This window comes from Delphinapterus leucas, unplaced genomic scaffold (assembly GCF_059928025.1).
Source record: "Delphinapterus leucas isolate spDelLeu-1000000601 "Yukka" unplaced genomic scaffold, BTC_Dleu_Yukka2 spDelLeu_asBTCV2_sq49, whole genome shotgun sequence".
In the NCBI taxonomy this organism is placed as follows: Eukaryota; Metazoa; Chordata; class Mammalia; order Artiodactyla; family Monodontidae; genus Delphinapterus; species Delphinapterus leucas.
Genome location: NW_028322258.1, coordinates 2,114,212 through 2,139,232, shown reverse-complemented (window position 1 = coordinate 2,139,232; position 25,021 = coordinate 2,114,212). Strand labels below are relative to the sequence as shown.

Sequence of the window (25,021 nt, the reverse complement as noted above, 5' to 3'; positions counted from 1 at the left end):
GGTCTGGTGCTGTCAGGCAGCAGGCTTTGTTGGGAAAGAACACAGCTCAGGAGCAGGGTATCTGGGAGGCAGAGCCTGCCTTGATTACAGCGGCTCCGAATTCTATTTTTTTTTTTTTTTTCTGTACGCGGGCCTCTCACTGTTGTGGCCTCTCCCGTTGCGGAGCACAGGCTCCGGACGCGCAGGCTCAGCGGCCATGGCTCACGGGCCCCAGGCGCTCCGCGGCATGTGGGATCTTCCCGGACCAGGGCACGAACCCGCGTCCCCTGCATCGGCAGTTGGACTGTCAACCACTGTGCCACCAGGGAAGCCCCCAATTCTTTAATCTTTGCTTCTCCTCTTTGAGGTGCTTGTCTTGCTCCCAAAATCATTTTTACTCCAACAGTAAATTCTGTAAGTTGCTTAAGACTTATATGCATTTGAATATAAAAATTATTTTCCTTTAACCAAAAAAAAAATTAAAGTATTGCAAAAGTCAGCCTCCATCCTGTATAGAACTTTGTAAATTTGAAGTTTTGTATCCATGTACTTTCTTAGCAGCAATTGATTTCCTTGAGATAAACCCAGTTCATGATGGGCGTCTCAGGCTTTATGATAACTGGCTGCCCTGTGTTAAATAAAGCACTTCATCTTTGCTAAGGCAAGGTATCAAAAAGAAGTGATGTCTCAGAAGGAAAGTTATATGTAGGAACTATTATAGCTTTCTCCAAAATTCCAAAACTCCATTCTGTGAATCATTTATACCAGCCTGCAAAAGGTTCAATACATTTGTTTTCTGCCATAAACACTTAAAACAAAATTGGATCCGTTGAGTCATATGGTCCAAGCAGAACAGCTTTCTTGGCAGATGGACATGTTGCAGAAACTTAGTCTCACTCAAAACTGGCAGCTTTTCAGGATACTAAATAAATGAGTAAGAATAATACAGCAAAGTGAGATATATGTGGCATTCCAAATCTAAAGAGACCCATAGACTGTTAAAACTTTTCTCAATAGTAGAGGGACAAGATGCAGCAATTTATCTCTCATCTTGGAAGGGATATTTCAACATTCCTATGAGATGGAGCCCCTAGAAATGTCACCAAGGTGGCAAGTCCCTGAATTTTGTGGGATGCATTCCCAAATTCTAACATGCATGTCAAAGTCTCTAGAGTTGCTGATACTTCCTCTTCATCAGATGCAAAATCACCGCATCATAAATGTAATGTATAAACATGACATCCTTTTGAATTGAGAGGTGTTTCAAGTCATTACAGACTAGACTATGACAGAACGCTTAACAGTTAATATATCCCTGAGCTAGAATAGTACAATTGTGTTTCTGCCTCTACCTGCTGAAAGCAAACTACCTCTTTGCTCAAAAGTTTAGAGAAGAAAAGCATTGTTCACATCTATCATTGCCTATCAGTTGACAGGAGATGTAATGATTTGCTCCAGCAATGAAACTACATCTAGATTAGCAGATGCAATTGGAATCACTGCATGATTATATTTTCAATAATCTCATTTCATAATGGTTATTTACATCTGTCCTCTGCACAAGCAAAATAGGTAAGTTGAATTAGCTGTGGTAGGAATAAACTCCAGCATTTTTAGGGGCTTGATAGTGACGTTAATCTCTGAAATCCCTCTTGGGGTGTGATGTTGTTTCCGGTTTTATATTTTATGTGTAAAGGAAGATCTAGGGGTTTTCACTAGGCTTTCCCTACCATAACAAAGCCCTTTCCACGGGTTAAAGAACCAAGTCCGCTGATGAGCATGTGCTATCTGATTATGTATTTTGGAACTCAGAAGATAGTCACGGTGTGGGTTTAGGTGTCCACTGGGTCTACTATGAAATGGACACACTCCATTGATTATGTGACCTTCATAAGCCTCTCTTCTGACTAGTACATTACAGTTCTATTTTTATCTCCAGGCATCAGTGGGAGGTCAGAGTCAATGTCAAATGCCCTTGAAAAGTCTGATAATTTCACCTTCACCAGTTCATAGTAACCATGGTAAATATTTGCAGGTCTTTAGGGAAAAGCTAGGAGAAATATTAACAATATCCATTTTGGGCTATATAGCTAGGTCTTTCCTCAAGAGGACTCAGTCTTCTTTTCATTAAAATGACTCTGGTTACTGTAAACTGGTTGAGGGATGTCTGTGACTGTATTGTGTTCTAAAACAGATCACGGTTAACACATTTGGGAATTTTTACTTTTACAAATTTAACAGACTACTCATTTATTTTAGTTCTAGGTACATAATGATGAACTATTCAACACCAAAATCTTTGCAGCATAGACATTCTGATTCCTGCTTCAGCTCTGCTCTGCAGTGGAGTTACCATTACTATTTTATCTCTGGAGATTAAGTGCCTCTATTTGCCATCTGCCACCCTGGAATTCCATTATCCCCATTGATTTCTGGGAGCCCAGATCCATGGCAGTAGTTTCTGCTTATATTTCTGAACAATAGAAAGTAATCACAGGGACTTCCCTGGTGGTCCAGTGGTTAAGAATGCAGGGGACGCGAGTTCCATCCCTGGTTGGAGAACTAAGATCCCACATGCCACAGGGCAACTGAGCCGGTGTGTCGCAACTACTGAGCCCGTGCACTCCGGAGCCCGTGCACCACAACTAGATAGCCCACGTGCTGCAAACTACAGAGCCTGTGCACTGTGGAGACCATGAGCCACAACTAGAGAGAAGCCTGCACATCGCATCTACTGAGCCTGTGTGCTCTGGAGCCTGTGCACCACAACTAGAGAGAAGCCTGCTCGTCGTAATGAGGAGCTCATGCACCACAATGAAAGATCCCTCAGGTTGCAGCGAAGGTCCCACTTGCGCCACCCAAGACCTGATGTAGCTAAATAAGTAAATATATATTTAAAAAGAAAAAAATATGTAATCACAAAGGAGCTCATTAAGGACACTGTGGACTCCCCATGAATATATTTCTTCCAGACTTAATGAAGAGAGTGTATTCTGATCCACCTGAGGGGTGCATAAATAAACAAATATGACATCATAAATACATTCTACTGTTCCGATCTCACTAAGACTTTGGTTATATCCCTCAGTAATATGACAGGGAATTTCTAGCATTTAATTTAATTAAATGTAAGCACTTTTTGGTCCCAGATTTTAGTCATTTGCAAAGGAAAATGTTAAAGCTACTCCTATCTTCTTGATTTAACATATTGAATCCAGAATCTTGGCTAAGTGAGACTTTATTGCTCTCCTCAGCCTGAGCCAAATTTGTATTTCTTCTACCTTAATCTAAAAACCTTAGGATTAATTCTCACTTGTTTACCTAGGTTTTGGTAAATGTAGAATGTTAAAATCATATGTGAAAAATTTTTGGTATGTGTAATACTTTCCATGTCACACTTTGTACATTACCTTCTGGGCCCTGATGGAACTTGACTCTGGTTATAGATGTAGGAGCATTAAGAATTGTTGGAGATAGGATATGGAGAGGGTTAGCAGTCTCTTCTTGCAAGAGAACTGTCTCAGTGGGGAGGAAATTATAGTTTCTTCAAATAAGAGGAAACTAACGTCTTTAAAACAAGAGGTTGAAGAGATAATTCTAAAAGAAAGGCAGTTTAGCAGAGTTTAAAAGTTCAACTTTCCAATCTTATTTGGAATTTTTCCATATGCCTCTATCCTAATATTTAGGACCCCAATCCTTCCCAATCAATACCCTAAATTTATCATAAAAAGCCTTGCAAGCTTGAGAATTCAATTCTGTAATCTTATAATTTAGGTATGATTTTTTATAGCTCTTTATTGGAGTATAATTGCTTCACAATACTGTGTTAGTTTCTGTTGTACAACAAAGTGAATCAGCCATATACATACATATATCCCCATATCTCCTCCCTCTTGAGCCTCCCTCCCATCCTCTCTATTCCACCCCTCTAGGTCATCACAAAGTACCGAGCTGATCTCCCTGTGCTATGCTGCTGCTTCCCGCTAGCTAAATATTTACCATTTGGTAGTGTATATATGTCAATGCCACTCTTACTTCACCCCAGCTTGCCCCTCCACCCCGTGTCTTCAACTCCATTCCCTATATCTATATTCCTGCCCTGCCACTATGTTCATCAGTACCACATTCATATGGGAATACAAAAGACCCTGAATAGCCAAAATAATACTGCAAAGAAAAGTGGAGCTGGAGGAATCAGGCTCCCCAACTTCAAACGATACTACAAAGCTACAGTAATCAAGACAATATGGTGCTGGCACAAAAACAGAAATATAGATCAATGGAACAAGATAGAAAGACCAGAGATAGACCCACACACATATGGTTGCCTAATTTATGACAAAGGAGGCAAGAACATACAATGGAGAAAAGACAGCCTCTTCAATAAGTGGTGCTGGGAAAACTGGACAGCTACATGTAAAAGAATGAAATGAGAACACTCCCTAACACCATACACAAAAATACACTCCAAATGGATTAAAGACCTAAATGTAAGACCAGACACTATAAAACTCATAGAGGAAAACATAGGAAAAACACTCTTTGACACAGGTATGACTTTATAAATATGAGCACTATGTCTATAGAAGATGAGGTTTTATTTTATGGTAGTCAGCTCCCTTATAAGAGATTTGGGCAGGAAAATTAGTGTTGTGAATTCATCATTTTTTTTTGCTCCAAATTTCACAGCCCATTTGGAAGCCATAAAAGCAAAGAAACGGAAACAAACAAAAAACCTTCCTAATGTAAAATTAATGTGTCTGCTACATAGTTCTCCCTTCCAAATTTCTTGCAAAGTGCTTCATTTGGTCATGCTAACCTGTAATTATGTAGGAAAGAGAATTCTGTAAAAAGGCAGCATCAGTCTAGCTGTGTTGGCACAGTAGAAATCCTCTATGCAGTGGTCCATCTAGAAATATTATTTTGGGGGGGAGAATTTTTGTGGATGAGGATAGTGGCTTCAGTACTATTTAATTTGTTACTATGAGTAAAGGATTGTTTAAGTTTTCATTTTCTTCTTGTGTCAATTTTTGTAGGTTATGTATTTCCAGAAATTAAAAAACATTTTTTTTAACCTCAATTTTATTTACTGACCTAGAGCATTGGTTCTTAAATGAGGGCTAATTTGCCCTCAATGGGATTTTTTTTTTTTTTTTTGGTCACAACAGGATTTTTTCTATTGACATTTAGTAGGTAGAAACTAGGATGCTGTGAACTATCCTGCAATATAGAGGACAACCTTCCCATCAACCAAACCTTATTTGATCCAAAATGTTAATAGTGCCAAGGTTGAGGAACCTTGGTCTAAAGTGTTTTGTGATATGTCTCAATATAATTTTAAAACTCTACTGCATATTTTGTATGTTATCTTTTTGTATGTTACCTCTGTGGCTTTCTTATTTTACTCAAATCTTGACCTGACAATTTTTGCTATTTTGACAATTTTTCAAATGTATATAACATTTTTGTTCTTGTTAGCAGCAGAACCTATCCTAAAACCTATCCAGCATTTTCTTCTAAATTGTATCATTTCTTTGTAGTAGTATCTCCATAATATGTCATATCTGGTTAAGAGAGAAGGTGAATGATAAGTTAATGGTAAGCTGAGGAGGAATGTAATCAAAAGAACAGCAATCTTTATCAAAATGTGAGATTCATAGGTAACATCTTGATTTTGCTTAATTAATATGTCATTCTTATTTGGACAGTAGTCGTGGACAGGTAAAAAAGAGAAGGAAAAACATTGATATCTCCTTGTAAAATGTAAATTTCCCCACATGTTTATTAGGAGGAATTTGCAATTAATAAATCTTTATTTTTTCTCCCTAATGAGAAGACAAATCTTGTTCTTAAATAATCTTTAATTGTGAGTTGAAAGAAATGAAGATGACTCCAAGTGAAAAAACAGGATATGGAAGAGAAACTCTGACAAACAATTCTGAAAGATTCAAGTGATAAATGCGTTAATTTTAGATTCTAAAATTTTATATGTAGAATGCATAAATTTTGAAATTTATGTATAAAATTACATAAAATTATATATATTTGATAAATAGTCCTGAATAAAAAACACCTATACATTGCATATACATTTTAATTTTCTTTGCTTTTCATGGCAAGTAACTAAAATTATTTCTGACATATTGTATTTTTATGTTTATGAATGGTTAAAAGATTTAGGTATCATCGCATTTAACAACAGTTCTACAACTTTGGTGTGCATTATACTTATCTGAGTAAGGTTGATGAATATGCAAATATCTGGTCCCTCTTTCAGAGATTTTGATTCAATTTTCAAATTAGACTGCTCTATCTATCTATGCATCCACACACTCCTTAGGGATATAATAAGGTTTGAGAGATGTGAGTAACTGTGTTTTAACCTAAATACCAAAATAGAGAAAAACAATATATCTAAATATTCTATGGCAAGTTTATACTTAATACATGACAGCAAAATTCAGTCATAGGAAAAATAATTATTAAGCACCTAAAATTTGAAAAATAACATTGCTCTTTTTTGGAACAATATATATGCAAAACAAACAAATAAACAAAAAATTGTGTACTCACATTGGTCAGCCTTAGCTAAGTTATGCTTAAGTTATAAACCACAAAGTTTCAGGGACACATACAAAAAAGGAAATAAAAATGATGCATTTCCTATTATTGTGACATGTTCATGATGGTTTGTCTGTGGATGTGCTTCTCATTTTTATTAAAGGAACTGAGCTAGATGACCAGTCCCAGTTAAATATATTTCTGTTTTCATGGGAAATGGAAAAGATAAAATGATGGAACCATCAAAGGTTCTTAAAGATTTTCCTTGGAAGTGCCTCATCCCTCTTCTGTTCATATTTTATTGGTCAAATTCAGTGTAAGTACAATAGTCAAGCCTGGAGTTAATGAGATAGGAATGTAAGTCCTCTCATAGTGAAGAGACAACAAATATTTTGTAAACTAATACAATCCTAAAATTGTAGGATTTTACAATCATAAATTTGTACAATACTGACTTGAAGAAATTTTAAATATGATGTTTGTGAAATATGCTATCTAAAATTTATTTCCAAGTATTCTAGCAGAAATGCAATTAAAATTATAGATAAATCTCTTAGTGAATTTTAATCAACATGCAAGATGTATTACTTTTACGTGTCCTATTCAAGAATGAAAGCTGGATGTGAGTGTGGGGTGAGGGGCAGAGAGGAAGAGAGGAAAAGTGTCAGTTGTATCTATGCTTTAGAAATTCTAGATTTCCTAGATGAATATTAGAGATTTATTAATCAGAATAAAATTTTACAAGAAATACTTTTTTTACTTGTTTTAATAAGTGATGTTCAAGATATATTGATTTCTTAGAAATATTATAACAACATCTCTGACTGAATTTACAGAAAAACCTAATATAATACACACTTTTGAGTGGTGTTATTGTCCTAGGGCTTAGATTCAGAGGATTTTTCCACTTGAAATTAATTTCATCTTACACTAAAATAATTTTACTTCTGTCAGAAACAAACCCTACATAAGTTGTATGAAGGTGGATAAAGGCTAGAAAGCTAGGAATTTACTGGATCTTTAAGAAAAGATTGTACAAGTTTTTGTGTCTTTTTACTCATAAATATAGGTGTGTGTGGTGGTGGATTTTTTTCTCGTACTTGCTTTAATTTTAGCATCCACCTGGTAATGTTTAGGGGAGAGAGGAAACCTACAGCTTTCATCCAACTATATCAGTGGTAACATCTACCACAAAGAACCTTGTTATTTGACCTGGTTCAGATCAGTGTGCACCAGGAAGGAAGGTGAGGTTTAGAAAAACATGCCAAAGATGATTACAGTATGAGGTAAAATGGCATAAATATATTTAAGGAAAGAGGGTATATTAATTTATAGTTGTCTACTATGAAAGCAATAGAACTAAATGATTACTACATGGGAGATGCATTTTAAACTGGCCCTCAAAAATTGTATCATGGTTGGAGACAGCCAGGTAGAACAGAACAGCGTGAAGGAGCAGATAATGAAAATTTATGAAAGCATCAGAGTATTCTCTTTGTGGGAGATTTCACAAACCCAAGCCTCCAATTATTTTTTTTTAGTAGAGTTATAGTCAGTTTAAAGCACACATATTCAGCAGTAAAACTTCAGATAGTGATATCATAGACAAATATCTACATTGTAACTTATGAGCTTACATCCTAATTTTAGTTAAAGTTCTGGTGAAACTCACTTTTACTCTATTTACTGTTGTTCTTTTTAATTAGCATGAATTGGCGTTAGTATTAGTATATGAATAGAAGTGAGGTGAAACCTTTCAAGAACTTACAGAAAAGTAAAAAATTCAAATATTTAGTCCAAAACCTTATACTTCCAGGTAATTGCACTGTTCTTATCTTAGGATAAATCTTAAATACATACTTTAAAATTTTCCTTTAATCAGGAAGACTAATTCTTGAAGAAAAATACTGTGCCCATTTTCTCTTTATTTAATTTTCTTTTTTTAACTTCCGCCTTCCCTTCCTTCCTTCCTTCCCTCCTTCCTCCTTCCCATCCCTTCCCATTCTTACCCTTCCCCTTCCCCTTTCTTTCTTTCTTTCTTTCTTTCTTTCTCTCTCCCCTCTTCTCTCTCTCTCTTCACAATTTACTATGAACAGGAAGCACAAAACATGACAGAAGGAATGTACCCTTCTATCTTGGGAGCGATTTTCAAATCTCTTAGTTCAGCCTTGAGATTATTCTCCATCATTTGCATCTACAGCTCTACAGTTGGCTTCCAAAGTGTTATTCTGCTATTTAGCCCCTGACTCTCAACTCAAGTCGTTTCTCAAATTCTTTCTTCTATTTTCTTAGTTAGGTTTACGTCATTTCGAACAATTGACTATGTGCCATTTATCTCTGAGGGAATCTTAGAAAAAATTATATTAATGATTCATGGGTTTTTTTTAATGGCCTGGAAAGCAGCTCTGAACTCAGATATTTTTTGTTTTATCTAGAAACTTTCTTGGAGCTTGGGTTAGATGTGAGGAATTATTCACAATTACTTTGACAATAACTAAATGCCCTTAATAGAGTGACAGACTTTATTTAGGAATTCAATGTCACCATCCAGGAATAAGATGATCAACCAAGGACACCATCCAAGACAGAAAAGACATAATTAATTGAACCCCATTTATAGAGCATCCTTGAAAATTTCTGGCTGGTGAAATCTATAAAGACCCATGAAGTAATCAATCACATGTCCATGTACAACTTTTTTCCTCTAGAATTTTTCTTCATTTTTTTTGAGAATATTTTTGTAGTTTTAATATATGTATTAGGTAACATCATTCTCATTTTCAAACACTACAGTGAACTCCCATTGGAATTAGAACCCTATTAGAATTCTCGAAGAGATTAAATTTTAAACACGTCTTCCAAGGCCCGGTCCGACCTGGTTTACTTCTCTGTTCTCACTTTCATTTCCCCTTTTCCTATAGTCACTTGTCTTTTTATTATTCCACTTTAAAGATATATTTTCCCTTTCCTTCTTATGGAATATTCTGCCACCAGATCTTCTGAAAGCTGACTCCCTCATTTATGTATCTGTTCCTTTTCACCTTTCCAACACATCTTTTCTTTTCTTTCTTTTTTTTTTTTTTGCGGTACGCGGGCCTCTCACTGTTGTGGCCTCTCCCGTTGCAGAGCACAGGCTCCAGACGCACAGGCTCAGCAGCCAGGGCTCACGGGCCCAGCCGCTTCGCGGCATGTGGGATCTTCCCGGACAGGGACACGAATCTGTGTCCCCTGCATCGGCAGGCGGACTCTCAACCACTGCGCCACCAGGGGAGCCCTTTTTTTTTTTTTTTTAAGTGTGGTAAGGACACTTAACGTGAGATCTACCCACTTAACAAATTTTTAAGTGCACAAGAGAGTATTGCGAACTATAGGCAACTTGTTGTACAACACATCTCTAGAACTTATTCATCTTGCATGAATCAAACTATTCAGGCTTAAAAAAGAAGGAAATTCTGCCATATGTGACAGCATGAATGAACCTGGAGGACATTATGGTAAGTGAGGTAAGCTGGTCACAGAAGGACAAATACTGCATGATTCTACTTATATAAGGTACCTAAAATAGTCAAACTCATAAAAGTAGAGAGTAGAATTGTGGTTACCAAAGGCCAGGGGAAGGAGAAAATAGAGAATTGTTGTTCAGTTTTTCTTGACCATCGAACTCCTGATCCTTTATCACTCTCAGGAATATGTGCTATTTTGTTGCTTTCTTAGCATTTATGCCTTTCTAAAAGAATTCTGTCCATTTTATTTTTTGCACATGTTTTTCATAGTCTGTTTCCATGAGCCACATACTACAAAATTTAAAAATGCTTTTGAATTCCAGATATTTGAGAATTAGTATTTTTATAATTGTTATTGTAAATAGAATTTGTACCAGATATTTTAAGTTATAAGGCCAAAATCAATTTATAATGAAAGCAATAATCCCCTACTTCACCATTCCCTGAAAGTAGCCCAATTTCCTAGAGACAAATACTTTTAATAGTTTCTATTTTTACTTCTTCCTTCTTTTGGTGATTACTTAAATAATGTTCTGTATTTTGAAAAGTGAAAACTTGATAGTACTAAATTGAACCATGTGATTTTTGAGAAACTTAGTGAGGAGGGTAATTAAATTTTTAAAATATGAAGGGAATGGGAAATATATTAGGTACTTACTATGTATCTTTTCCTTACTCACTCAGTATAAAATTTGTATATAATATTTTTTTCCAAAGTAATAAAGGAAAATTTAATATCATGTAGCAAATATTTAAGCAAGTGATGAAATATTATTAGACTTTATCTCTAATATCCAGGTAAATCATGTTATGTGTCAAGAAAAGTAGCACTTAGGTGGAGATAAATTGGATTTAAAGAGATAAATCCAGTCAACAAAGGATTCTTGTAATAGATTGAAATGTCAGAACCTAATATGATGCATTAAAGAGACTAGTTTTGCAGCTATAACAAAATTATCTCCTTCTAAAGTGTTTAGGATTTTTTGACATTTTACTCCAGCATCTAATTTAATACCTTATTGATGATTAAGAATAAGGAAATGAAAAAATGAAACCCTATATTTTAAGAATGTTGTAAAACAATGTCATTATAAATATAGCATATTAATGTCAAATGATATATACTATAGTATTGATAAAATAAAATGTAACTTAAGAATACGTATATTCATAGCTACTATAGTATCTTTCCATTTTTTATTTTTAGGGAGGAGAACTTTTTTTGTTTATTTCTGTTACAGATTTGTGAATAAATTGTGGGAATTTATAGCTGGAATTAAGGTGTCCCAATTGGTAGTTTAATACTCCAGTCACTCTAATTTAGTATTAGAAGGAGCATAAAACATTGGAAATGCAGAAGTAAAACATTAATCCTTGTTATAAGTCTCAATTCAGTGAATTTTCAATCTAGATACTTTTCTATTCTTTGTCTAAGAAGAATGGAATTTTTATTGACATAATAAATTTGCATGTGATTTTACTCACAATTATTATTTACAAACATAAGTAATGAAACAATAGAAATTTAATTTAAATAATTTTATTTTAATAAAGATTATTGGTTATTTCCAGTAGCATGATTCATTTCAAATTAGAGCAAAACACAGAAAGCTCTTTAAATTAACTTCAGCAAGTTTAAGAATATGTAAATGATAGATCCATATTTATTTCAGAATATCAATTCAGATTTGTAATGACAGAAAAAAAAGATAGGTCTTTCAAATTCTAAATTTTCAATGTTACTCAAGACAATTTTCAAAAGAGAGTTCCTTAGTTTCTATAGATTATATTTTAGTAGGAATTCCAGTTCTAATTTTAGGTTTATTTGTGTGTTTACTTATTATCCAACAAATAATTATTAGCTATTTCCTGTTATCTGGTCAATGATTTCCAAAGTGCCTACTATTTGTCAATCACTGTTCTAGATAATGGAATTATGGTGATTAAAAAGCCAAAAAAAAAATTCCTGCTCTCATTGAGCTCACAATTCTGGGAGAAAATAGGAAAAACAATATTAAAGGTAAGTAAATACAAATCATAATAAGTGCTTAGCAGAAGATTAAACAGCTATTACAAATATCCAGTTATTAACAAAATAAGCAGATCCCTTTAGAGAAAGTTCTTATATTTTCCCATTTTTGAGTTCTTAAAATTCGTTTTACATTTTAAAATTTGCTTCATGAAAATTAAGGTTAAGCTTATGAAAGCACATGCCAATAAAATGATCTTATTAAGATTTTTTTTTTAATATACAAAAGGTACAACTAGGTTTGTTGATCAAATTTAGTTTATGTGTGAATGGAAGGGAAGATTAAGAATTTTATGTGTTATATGTGCAAAAGAGAATGAAAGAGAGAGAGTTGAGAGAGAGATTGATTTAGAAGGGCTGGGATATAAAAGCTCCCAGCAGTAGTGCAGGAATGATATCTATCACCCAAGTAAGTTGACAGATGTTTGTACCCTGTTCATGTCACTTTAATAGACTTTATTGCGTAGAATTAGTGAATAATGTATAAGGTTAAATATAAATGTGTAATGAAAAAGTATAAAGCATTTCCAGTTTTGACTTGTTCCCAATATTCTTCAAGATAAATGAGATAGATGTAAAACAATTGGAGAGAAAATTCAAGCACTGTGAAAATACGTTTTTAAAAATAAACCCCTTTAAGAAAATAATACAGCTAAATCCATGAAGTATAATTTTTTGCAAAAGCTCATTCAGACAGACATGAATATATATTTAAGTAATTTATGATGTTCCTAACTTTCAATTCAAGTTATAAATAATTCAATATATTCATATGTATTTATGATTACATTCAATTAAAATATTTTCTTAATTTAATTTTTGGCTTTTTGGAAATAAAAAAATCATATAAATAAAGTCAAATCAATTAATGTCTTAATACTAAGTTCTAATAGTATACACGGTTTTAAATTTCCATGTCTTAGCTTTTGTTCCTTAAGTCCAAAATACCAATTTTTGTCTTGCATTAAATATTAAATGTTTATTTCATGTTCAGGTAATAAGATATAGAAACATGGAGAATAGAACATACATTAGTAGTTGAGCATGATTTTAAATGAATAATATTGTGTTTTATTTGACATTGAAATAATATTAAGATCATTATTATTACTATTATTATTTTAGTATTTTGTCACTATCAATATCTTTGAAAATCTTTAATTTGGTGAAAGAAAACTTTGTTAATGTTGGTATTTAAGCACTTAGCACAATTTCAGTGTTACAGAACAGTAAAAAATCATTAATTCTTTCCATTTGATTTTTTCTTAACACCTCTATCACCTTACTCAAAATAACACTGTATTTCTTCTTTTTGCATTCAGTATTTAATTGTCATCATTAGACTGTGATTTTTTTTATTAATCGGTGTACTAGATAGTAAATTCTTTTTATTTCAGAATTAACCTCAATATAGTTAAGTCAAGTGCTCCAAAAAAAATGTGGATTGGTAAATTTCATTAGCCTCCCTCTGTGTGATTTATAGTCTTGTCTCTTAAATAATGTAATTTGAGACAATAAGTAAGATCCTTCACAGCGAAGGTGCCTTTCTTCTCTTGCTACATGTCACTTATTCCTTCTATGAATATTAAAACACTGCTTAAATTATAACAGCACCTTTCAGGGGTTATCGTTAGTACTTCAAGAACAAATTTAATATCTTTCATGGTAGATGATCACAATAAATGAGACAGTAACTAAAGAACTCAAATGAAAAATATAGGTCACATCCAATCTGTGACTTTTGACCCTAAATCAATTCTTTTGCTCAGCATGGTGAGAACTGATTCACAGGCTTATGGTGGATAATTGATATATAAGACTGTCTTTTAACATTCCATAATGATTTGAGAAAATTTAGCAACAATATCTTCTCATTCCCATAAAACTTAGCTTCTGGAAACATAATCTAAACGATTTCAAGCCTTACTGCCACTTCCTATTAACTGTAATCCTGAACTTTTGACCTCTGTGACCCTCAGTTTCCCTATTTTAAAAAATTATAAGTAAAATAATTATCCTTTGGGTTTCTTTAATATTACATAAAGAATGAAACAATTAAATGTAGAGGACAATATATGTATTAATTATGAATTTCTAAAAGGATAGGGTAAATACTACTAATGTGCTGGCAGGTTCTCATTATGGGGAAGAGTTCCTTCCATAAAGTCTGAAACTTTGTAGAAAGACAGACCATTAGTGAGGAAATATTAGCCAAAACATCCCTAATGACTAATTAGAAGACACACTTTGGAACTATGTCTGCCATGTGCTTTTTTAATTTCCACATCAAAGTTTGTAATTATGATACTCTTTTTATCAGGAAAAGAATCTCACAATGGATTAAAGCTTTTTGAGAAGACTCTATTAATGACTGAAATTTTCAAAAGGTGAAACAGAAATGTGTGAAACTACATGCTATGTCTGAACAGACAGGCCGTTTTCTGATAATGAACTTGACTTGCTTAACTGTGTATTTCTCTTTGAACATAACTTTGAATTGGCATAACTACTTAAAGTTCTAGATCATCTGGCTACTCTTTAGTGTTCAAATATCGTTGTGGAAATACTCTTGATTATTTTCTTCATATTTTTAACATACTTAAGTCCACCCTTCTGCCAGCATTCATATAGCAAATTCTCTAGGAGACTATACACGATACCATTTCTATTATATAATATTATCTCCAAATTGATTATTAGCAACAAGATGAACAAATTTTATATCAATTGTTAGGGACAAGAATAAGGATTTATTGTTTTGATAATGAAGAAATCAGACTATTTCTTCGTTTTGAAAATTACATTTCTTCGGGGAAAAAATGAGTTTGTTTATAACAGTAGTTGCCTGAGATACATTTTCCACATATGTAAGTATTTACTTGTCTTATGAAAATCAAGGGGCAAAATACATATGGTAAAATGAATGAAGTGAACTAAATCTACAAATACAGCATGATGATGTTTACATGTGTATTCTCCCATGTAATCACAACCCAGAACAAGATACAGAACTGTTTCAGCACCCATGAAGGCACTTCCTTGCCCTTTCTCAGTCTAAACTAGCCCCTAGATTTAACTACTATTCTGAATTCTCTCCTCATCAATTAGATTTGATTATCCTAGAACTTGCCATAAATGGAATCATATAGCAGTTACTACTTTTGTCTTGAGTTGATTTCACTCAGTACTATGTCTGTTAGGTTTATTCATGTTGTATATATTCGAAGTGTATTCTTTTGTACTTCTCTGTAATATTCCTTCATAAGATTTACCACAATTTACCCATTCTCTATTGTTAAGCATATGGGTTTTTCCCAGATGCTTATTATTATGAATAAATATGTTATCAATATTTTTGTCTTTGTGTGGACTCACTTCTCTTGTGTATACATTTAGGAGTGGAAATAATGGAAATGGCCAGCTATCCTGAAGCAGTTTTATAATTTTACATCCCTACCAGCCATGTATTCAATTTTTCCACCTATTCCACACATTTGGTAGTTTCTTTCTTAGTTAATTATAGTTGTCCTAGTAGCTGTATTTATTTGTACTTTTAATTTGTATTTATGTAACAGTATTTCTTTGTATTTTTAATTTGTGTTTTCCTGATGAATAGTGATGTTGACTATATTTATTACGCTTATTAGCTATTTAAATATAATTTATATGAAAATTCTTTTCAAGGGACATTTCCCATTATTTTTATTTTTTTCCTTATTGATTTGGAGAAGTCTTTTCTATATTCTGAATATGAGTCCTACAGCACATACATATAACAAATATATATTTTCTTCTACTATTTCTTTGGTGTTTTCACTTTCTTCATGAGGTTTATTGGCAAAGGAAAAAATCTTTATTATAAAGCCAATTTTTAATTTTTTGTTTTAGGACTAGTTCTTCAGTGTTTTTGATTCCTATATTAGAGATCTTTACCTATTGCAGGGTCATATAGATATCCCTCTGCGTTTTCTTATAGAGACTTTAGATTTCTTTTCACAGTTATGCCTATGAACTAAGTTTTGTCAATTTCATTGAATGGTATAAGATAGTTGTCAAGTTTTATTTATTTTTTACCATTATAGAGATAAAATTACTTGATTCAATTATCTTTCATTAATTTATTGCTTCAACATAATTTCACCTCTTTAATCTTCGATATAAGTCAAGTGCCCAAATATATGGATGTATTTTAGTACTATTGATATTGTTTGTCTATTCTTATGCCAGTACACTATGATGCTAATAACTAGCTTTTTCAGTAATTTGTCAAATCTGGGATGTATGTCCTCCAATTTTATTCTTCCTCAAGAATATATTGACTACAGTAGGTTCTTTGCATTTCAAACTAAATCTTAGAATCACCTTCTCACTTTCTACAAAAGTTAAAAAAATCTTAGACATTTTCATTGAGATTTTAGTGACTATATAAGAATATGAGGAAAATTGATACTTTTACAATGTTTTCACAAATTTGGTATCTGTTCAATTATTTAGAACTTCTTTAATGTTTTTACAGCAATGTTTGTACCCTTTATTGTAGGTTTTAGAAATCTTCTGAAATGTATTCTGCTGATTTTATATTTTTGATGTTATTAATGGTATTTAAAATTTTACTTCTAAATTGTTTGATGCTACTATTCAGAAATATACTTAATTTAATCATATTGACTGTGCATCTGGCAACTTTTAAAGTTTACTTATTACCTGAAATACTTTGTTTAGTATTCAAAACCATGATTAGGAATTAATAACTTGATATAATATTAAGCTAAATACAAACTTATGGAAATTAATTGAACAATGATTCTTTTAAATAAAAGGCTCAAGATGGGTTGACCCCCAGACATCGATAATTAAAACAAAAAAACAAAAAAATACATATCAGATAGTAAGAAAGTAACAGAAAAGAATAAGTTAGTGCAAGTAAGGTTATTCACTGTGTAAGTCCTCTAAAGTTTACAGAAATCTAGTGGAGGTTATTACATTCTGGAGTTTGATTTGGTATAGATATCATTGTACCTATATTTAATAGGCAGGTCCTGGCTGGAAAAAAATCTCTCTGTCTATAAATTCACCTGTTTATATGTCTGTATATATATATAATTAGCATTTAGCAGTGGTTTATAGTTTTGAATTCCAATAATTGCTCCTATTATAAGGAATTCAGAAGTAGAAATAAGGAGGCCAATGATAGAATGACAAGAAAAGCTAAAATTTAAGAGGAAAGAAGTAAAAAAACTAATTTTATGCCCATTGTTTCTTTGTTGGAAACCTACTCATAATTCACTTTAAATGTGTCTTCTTTGTGAAACAGTTAAAAAATAAATTCCTATCTTCGCTAAAATATTACCATGCATTCTTCTATCATAACATATAAAACAATTTATCTAAATACATATAATTATCCCAAACTGGACTGTAAGTTTTTTGAGAGAAGGCAAAGAATTGTATTTGTCACTAAGTGCCTGGCAGAAAACAGAATTCATCTGGAGATGAACTGAAGAGCCTCCTGGAAGATGGAGATGAACAGAGGTACCACAGCCAACAGTCAGTCTCAACTGCCAGACCTGTGAATCAGGCCATCTGAGACACTCCAATCCTAGTGAAGTCATCATGCGACTATGGCCATATGAGCAACATCAGGCATGACCCACAGAAGACCTATCCATACTGACAACCCACAGCATTATGAGAAATAGTAAATTGTTGTTCTAAGTCACTTCAGGCTGTGGAGATTTGTGATGCAGTAATAGGTAAAGGAAGCAATTGTCATTTTGTGTAAACTATTTTTGATAACAGCAGATGGAAAATGATTTATTTTGTGAAGTAGTATTTATCATAAAAATAAAACCAAAAATTATAAAAATGAAAACACCTATAAATACAGATGATGACATGTTGAGTGAAATATTAAATGAAATTCAGTGAATAGTTAAATTTATATCTATAACTACTAAGAAAATAGGCAATCTAAAATAAAACCTCATATTACATGAATGAAAAGTCATTCGATAAAAATTCAGCTCTTGTTTCTGATTTTAAAAATAATGCAAAGGGGGCTTCCCTGGTGGCGCAGTGGTTGAGAGTCCGCCTGCCGAGGCAGGGGACACGGGTTCGTGCCCCGGTGCGGGAAGATCCCACGTGCCGCGGAGCGGCTGGGCCCGTGAGCCATGGCCGCTGAGCCTGCGCGTCTGGAGCCTGTGCTCCACAATGGGAGAGGCCACAACAGTGAGAGGCCCGCGTACCGCAAAAAAAAAAAAAAAAAAAAAAAAAGCAAAGGACATGGACATGTATACACACACATACCCACCTTGGCAAAACAGAAAATATTATAACCAAACTGTGTAAAATAATATCATTCTTATATTCCTATACATCTTTCCCATTTTATATGGATTATCACTCCCTAACTTTCCGAGTTCATTACTGTCCTTCTTTGTCCATTTCTTTATAATGTATTGTTATGATCTGAATTATGTCCCCCCCCCCAAATTCATATGTTGAAACCCTAATCCCTAGTACCGTAGAATGTGAGACTATTTGGAATAGTGTCTTTAAAGAGGTAATTAAGGTTAAAAGAGATCATAAGGGTGGGGCCCTAATCTAATAAGACTATGTCCTTATTAGAAGAGGAAGAGACTCCAGGGGTACAGGCATACAAAGAAAAGGCTATGTGAGGACACAGCAAGGAGGTGGCTGTCTTCACGCCAAGGAGAGACACCAATGCTGTCAGCACCTTGACTGTGGTCTTTCAGCTTTCTGAACTCTGAGAAAATAAATTCCTGTTGTTTAAGCTACCATTCTGTGGTATTTTGTTATGGCAGCCCTAGCTGATGTAGGGGAGGAAAGACTTTCTTTCTACCCTCCTAGGTTCAACAGCTGTCTCTATGAAATAAACTGATAAGAGGCAGACTAACAGGAGAAAAGATACATAAGTTTATTAATTTTTAATATCACATGCACGAGGGCATTACAGAAGAAAAGTGAATACCCCAAAAAAGCAGAAACATGGGAGAGCTTACGTTCAAGAAGAAAACAAATATGTGGTATGTCGGTGGAATTATCTAAAGTTGACTCTGTCTTGAATAAAAGCAAGACTAGACTAGGAACAGTCTAAAATAGACATTGTGAAGAAAACAGGGAAAAGAATTATTTATTTTACATTCCTTTATTCTAATATTTTAATCTACTCTATACTATACTAAATTTTATAAGGTGTGAAAATAAATAAAAGACAACTTCATTTAAAACATTATCAGGAAGTTTAGAAGGGAAAGCTCTCATGCACATACCAGCCTGAATAATCAGAAGGAAGACGGAAGAGAAGCAATTTTTAAAGGGTCTTTTTGTATAGAATTCTTTGTGTAACATTCTCTGGGTTTCAACTTTTTATCCATGATGTTAAGAATGTTGTTTTTCTTCTGGTATGAGGGAGGACATTTTTTACATGGGAATTTCATCTCCTGCTTTTAAGAAAAGAAAGGAATGTCTATTTAGGTCTTCTGGCCATTTTTTAACTGGATTGATTGTTTTTATGATATTGAGCTCCATGAGCTGTTTGTATATATTGGAGATTAATCCTCTGTCCATTGTTTCATTTGCAAATATCTTCTCCCATCCTGAAGGTTGTCTTTTCATCTTGTTTATGGTTTCCTTTGCTGTGCAAAAGCTTTTAAGTTTCATTAAGTCCCATTTGCTTATTTTTATTTTCATTACTCTAGGAGGTGGGTCAAAAAAGATCTTGCTGTAGTTTATGTCAAAGAGTGTTTTTCCTGTGTTTTCCTCTAAGAGTTTTATAGTATCTGGTCTTACATTTAGGTCTTTAATCCATTTGGAGTTTATTTTTGTGTATGGTGTTAGGGAGTGTTCTCATTTCATTCTTTTACATGTAGCTGTCCAGTTTCCCCAGCACCACTTATTGAAGAGGCTATCTTTTCTCCACTGTATGTTCTTGCCTCCTTTGTCATAAATTATGTGACCATATGTGCATGGGTTGATCTCTGGGCTTTCTATCCTGTACCATTGATCTATATTTCTGTTTTTGTGCCAGTACCATACTGTCTTGATTATTGTAGATTTGTAGTATAGTTTGAAGTTGGGAAGGCTTATTCCTCTGGCCTGTTTTTCTTTCTCAAGATTACTTTGACTATTCAGTGTCTTTTGTGTTTCCATACGAATTGTAAAATTTTTTGTTCTAATTCTGTGAAGAATGCCAGTGGTAGTTTGATAGGGATTGCATTGAATCTGTAGCTTGCTTTGGGTAATATAGTCATTTTCACAATATTGATTCTTCCAATCCAAGAACATGGTATATTTCTCCATCTGTTTATGTCATCTTTGATTTCTTTCATCAATGTTTTATTGTTTGAGTACAAGTCTTTTGTCTCCTTAGGTAGGTTTATTCCTAGGTATTTTATTCTTTGTGTTGTGATGGTAAATGGGATTGTTTCCTTAATTTCTCTTTCTGAGCTTTTGTTGTTAATGTATAGGAATGCCAGAGATTTCTGTGCATTAATTTTGTATCCTGCAAGCAGAAGACCTAAATAGATATTTCACAAAAGAAGACATACAAATGGCCAAGAGACACATGAAAAGATGCTAAAAATCACTAATTATTACAGAAATGCAAGTCAAAACTACAATGAGGTATTACCTCACACCAGTCAGAATGGCTATTATCAAAAACTCTAGAAACAATAAATGCTGGAAAGGGTGTGGTGAAAAGGGTACACTCCTGCATTGTTGGTGGGAATGGAAATTGATACAGCCACTATGGAGAACAGTATGGAGGTTCCTTTAAAAACTAAAAATAGAACTACCATGTGACCAGCAATCCCACTACTGGGCATATACCCTGAGAAAACCATAATTCAAAAAGAGACATGTACCACAATGTTCATTGCAGCTCTATTTACAATAGCCAGGACATGGAAGCAACCTAAATGTCCACCAACAGATGAATGGATAAAGAAGATGTGGCACATATATACGAGGAACATTACTCAGCCATAAAAAGAAACGAAATTGAGTTATTTATAGTGAGGTGGATGGACCTAGAGTCTGTCATACAGAGTGAAGTAAGTCAGAAAGAGAAAAACAAACACCGTATGCTAACGCATATATATGGAATCTAAAAAAAAAAATGGTACTGATGAATCTAGTGGCAGGGCAGGAATAAAGATGTAGACATAAAGAATGGACTTGAGGACACAGGGTGAGTGGGGAAGCTGGGGCAAAGTGAGAGTAGCATTGATATATATACACTACCAAATGTAAAATAGCTAGTGGGAAGCAGCTGCATAGCACAGGGAGATTGTGCTTTGCGACCTAGAGGGGTGGGATAGGGAGGGTGGGAGGGAGGCTCAAGAGGGAGGGGATATGGGGATATATGTATGCATATGGCTGATTCACTTTGTTGTCCAACAGAAGCTAACACACTATTGTGAATCAATTATATTCTAATAAAGATCTATTAAAAAAAGAAGCAGAAAAGGAAGATCCCTCCCTGCCCCAGCAACAATGCGCTAACCACCAGTAAGAAACTGCCACAACCTCGAACTCCTGTTCTTCTCCAGTGAAATTTTATTCAAAACAACCTTCCCCAATTTCCTCCTAAAACCTAGTAGAAATTGACCTTCCTTTTATCTCTTCACACTTACCAATGATTCACTATAGCTTGCCTGCCCCAGAACTGCAGTTCCCTGCTTTCCAGATTACACCCATTTTGCTTGTAAAGTAACTGGCTATGTTACTTTTTGAGGTTGACATTAGTCACTTTCAAAGCCCTGCTACTTTCTGTGAGAAATAAAAACTTTTCATTTTACTGGGAAGTTATCTTATAGTATAAGATTGCAAATGATGATAAAGAGTAAATAGATCCAATATTCTCTCAGATATATGTGAAATAAGCAAGAAATAAAACAGAAAGGTAGATATGTTTACTCCTTGATAGTTTATATCTTAAAAATCTATTACCATAAGGTAGATGGACATAGAATCTACGATGATTAAAAACATATATGAATAAATTGCTTATCACAGCATTCTGATTTCAGATAAATAGAAATCAGGTGATAATTTCATATCAATCATTCTATTGTCTTTGATATTTTTAAAAAGAACAAATTGTTTGCCTTAATTTCACAGCATTTATGTTACCTATCATTTTAATTGGTTAGGTACTAGGTGATTTTTAAAGTTGTATATATGTGATATGTAGCACTAAAAATAAGTTTACTGTCCATCAGTAAGGGAATGCACTATTACATTTTGATGCAGTCATACACTAGAAACAATGAGAGTTACTTAAATGAAAATGAACAAAAGTAAAAATGAATGTTGAGTTAACAAAGAAAAGATAAATATCAAAATTAGAACAATAGTTTTTCACTGGTTATATAAAGAAAGGAAGGGCTTGTCGTATGAACCTGTTACACCTTCCACATTTATTTCTAAACAAAAACGACACTTGCAGCAACGATTGTGAAGTATTTATACCTGATAAATCTAGATAAATGGTGCTCTATATTTTATGTACTTTTATGCATGTTTGAAATATTATATGATTAAATTCTTTTAAAAATGACAATTTTGTATTTCAAAGTTTTCTTTAAAAATTTCCTGCTCAAATTGAATTTTAAAGAATCTAGTAATGATTTTTCAGTGTGAAAATGATTTTATACCAACTCCATTAGATAAACAATAGATATTCCTCGATACATCTGCACCAAGCCTTTCCTTTTATGTGTGCAGAGATTCTTGGCTAGCTTTATCTTTGTCTCTAGGGGATGTATAATATCATTCTAAATTAGAAAAAAATGTACCCATGTACAATGTATACGTCTTCCATATAGCACTATCTTAAAATGTGTTAATCGAAATACAATGTATATACAAAAATGGACAAAGTATAAGTATATAGTTCAATTAATTTGCACATAGTGAGAACACTTAAGTAACACCCACACGGGTCATAGAACAGCACTTCAAAAATGTTCTCCCGCCTCTCCTTCCAAATAACCATTACCTTTATTTCTAATAGCTTAGATAGTTTTGTCTGGTTGTGTGTGTGTGTATGCATTGTGCATGGTGGGGGTTGTTGTGTATGTTTGTGTGTGCGTGCAAGTATGTGAGGGTCTCCTTTAGCCCACTTATGGGTTGATGAGATTCATCAGGGATGTTGCTTATAGCAATAGTTCATTAATTTACTTTGATTTATAATTTCATGTTACAGGAATATATTACAATTGATTTATTCATTACATTGTTGATAGATATTTGATTTGCTTCCAGTTTAGAACAAGTACAGATAAAGCTCCCATGTGTATTTTTGTTTTGTCTCTTAATGAACATATTGATATTCTGCATTTCTATTTGGTACATATAATTGGATAAAATTGTTGGTGCATGGGTGTCAACAATAGATAGTGCCAGTTTTCCATTTTTACCTGCCACATTGTAGCTCCATCAGTGATATATTTTATTGTCAATCCTATTAATTGTAGCGACCTGGTGGGTGTGTAGTGTTATCTTGTTTATTTATTTTTCCTCATGGCAACTATGTCTTGTATTGCCCTTGTGATTAATGGGAATATTTTCATACAGTAATTGGCCATTCGGATGTCCTTTTTATTTAAGTGCCTCGTCAACCATCCTGTCGATTGCTTATGAGATTCTCTGTATTTTCTTATTGATTTGTGGGACTTTATATATTTTTCTAGAAATGAGTTTTTGTCAGTTATATGTTTTGCAAATATTGTTTCTCAGCTTGTGACTTGAATATTTACTCTAATATATATAGTATTATATTAACTAGTACATTATTATATATGTGTGTGTGTGTATGTTTAACAAATTGACAAAACACTACCATATATGTGTGAGTGTGTTTCTGGACTCCCAAATCTGTACCATTGATTTTTTTGCTTATCCTTAATCCAAAACATAGCTTCCTAATTTATTTTCCAATAAATGTGATCGTCATTAGAATAATCACCAACTCTTTAATTCTTTTTAATTAAATTGCTTTTGCATTACTTATACTTCATATTTTAATATGTATTTTACAATATCCACAAAAAAACCCGATTGTAATTTTGTTTGTGATTGTGTTGCATGTTTAGAATGATCTGAGCAGATTAACATTTAACAATACTGAATCATTGATTGCAGGAATAGGATATCATCCTGCATTTATTTGGTTCTTTTCAAATGTACATAAATAAGTTTTAAAGTCTTTAATGCAAAGGACTTGTACATTTAATATGGATATATTTCATGCTTTTTGATTTCGCTGTCGATGCTACCATTTTCTTTCCATATGGCTTATATCTGGTATATAGATATTCAATCAATTGTTGCACATTTGTCTTATATTCAGAAAACTTGATACATTTATTTTATAAATATAATGGTGTATCAGCAACTTACTGAATTATTCATCAATATTATATTTCTCAATAATAATAGCTTTATGCTTTCTTCTAATGTTTGCCTTATTCCAAGAGTTCTAAAAAATAAGTCTACTAGAGATAACAACAGGCTTCCTTGCCTTCTTCCTTTGTTCAGAGAGAAAACTTTAAAAACTTTTTTTCAATTTTATTGTAATTTTTTTGCTGGAGTTCGTAAATATACTTTATCAGGTTATGGAAATTCTTTTCTATTACTAGTTTATTAAGATTGGTAACTAATTTTACCTGATGCTTTCATTGGTATTTAATGTTACAATCACGTATGTTTTCTCCTGATTCAGTCATAATGGAATTATACTAACAGAGTTTTGAATTGCAAAGGACTCCTCATTCTTGGACAAAACTCAATGTGTTCATGATGAATTGTTGTTCATGTATATTGTTCAAAATATTTTATTTAGGATTTAGGCATACTCATTTAAGTGAGAGATTGACCTGACTTTAGCAAGTATTTCTTCTTTTTCTGACCTTGGCAGAGT

At 33.3% G+C, this 25,021-nt stretch overlaps 1 protein-coding gene across 8 annotated transcripts in view; it reads left to right on the top strand.

Annotated features, from left to right (window-relative positions):
• Positions 1 to 25,021, top strand: part of LOC149743936 (uncharacterized) — a 227,089-nt gene that overhangs the window by 88,049 nt on the left and 114,019 nt on the right. Inside the window, exon 5 of one of the 8 annotated variants that reach the window (XM_089906010.1) lies at positions 1 to 9,736. The exons of the other annotated variants lie outside the window; for them this stretch is intronic. The gene's annotated coding sequence lies outside the window, so the exon portion shown is untranslated. Of the gene's footprint in view, positions 9,737 to 25,021 lie in introns of those variants that run through there. 8 annotated transcript variants of the gene reach the window in all.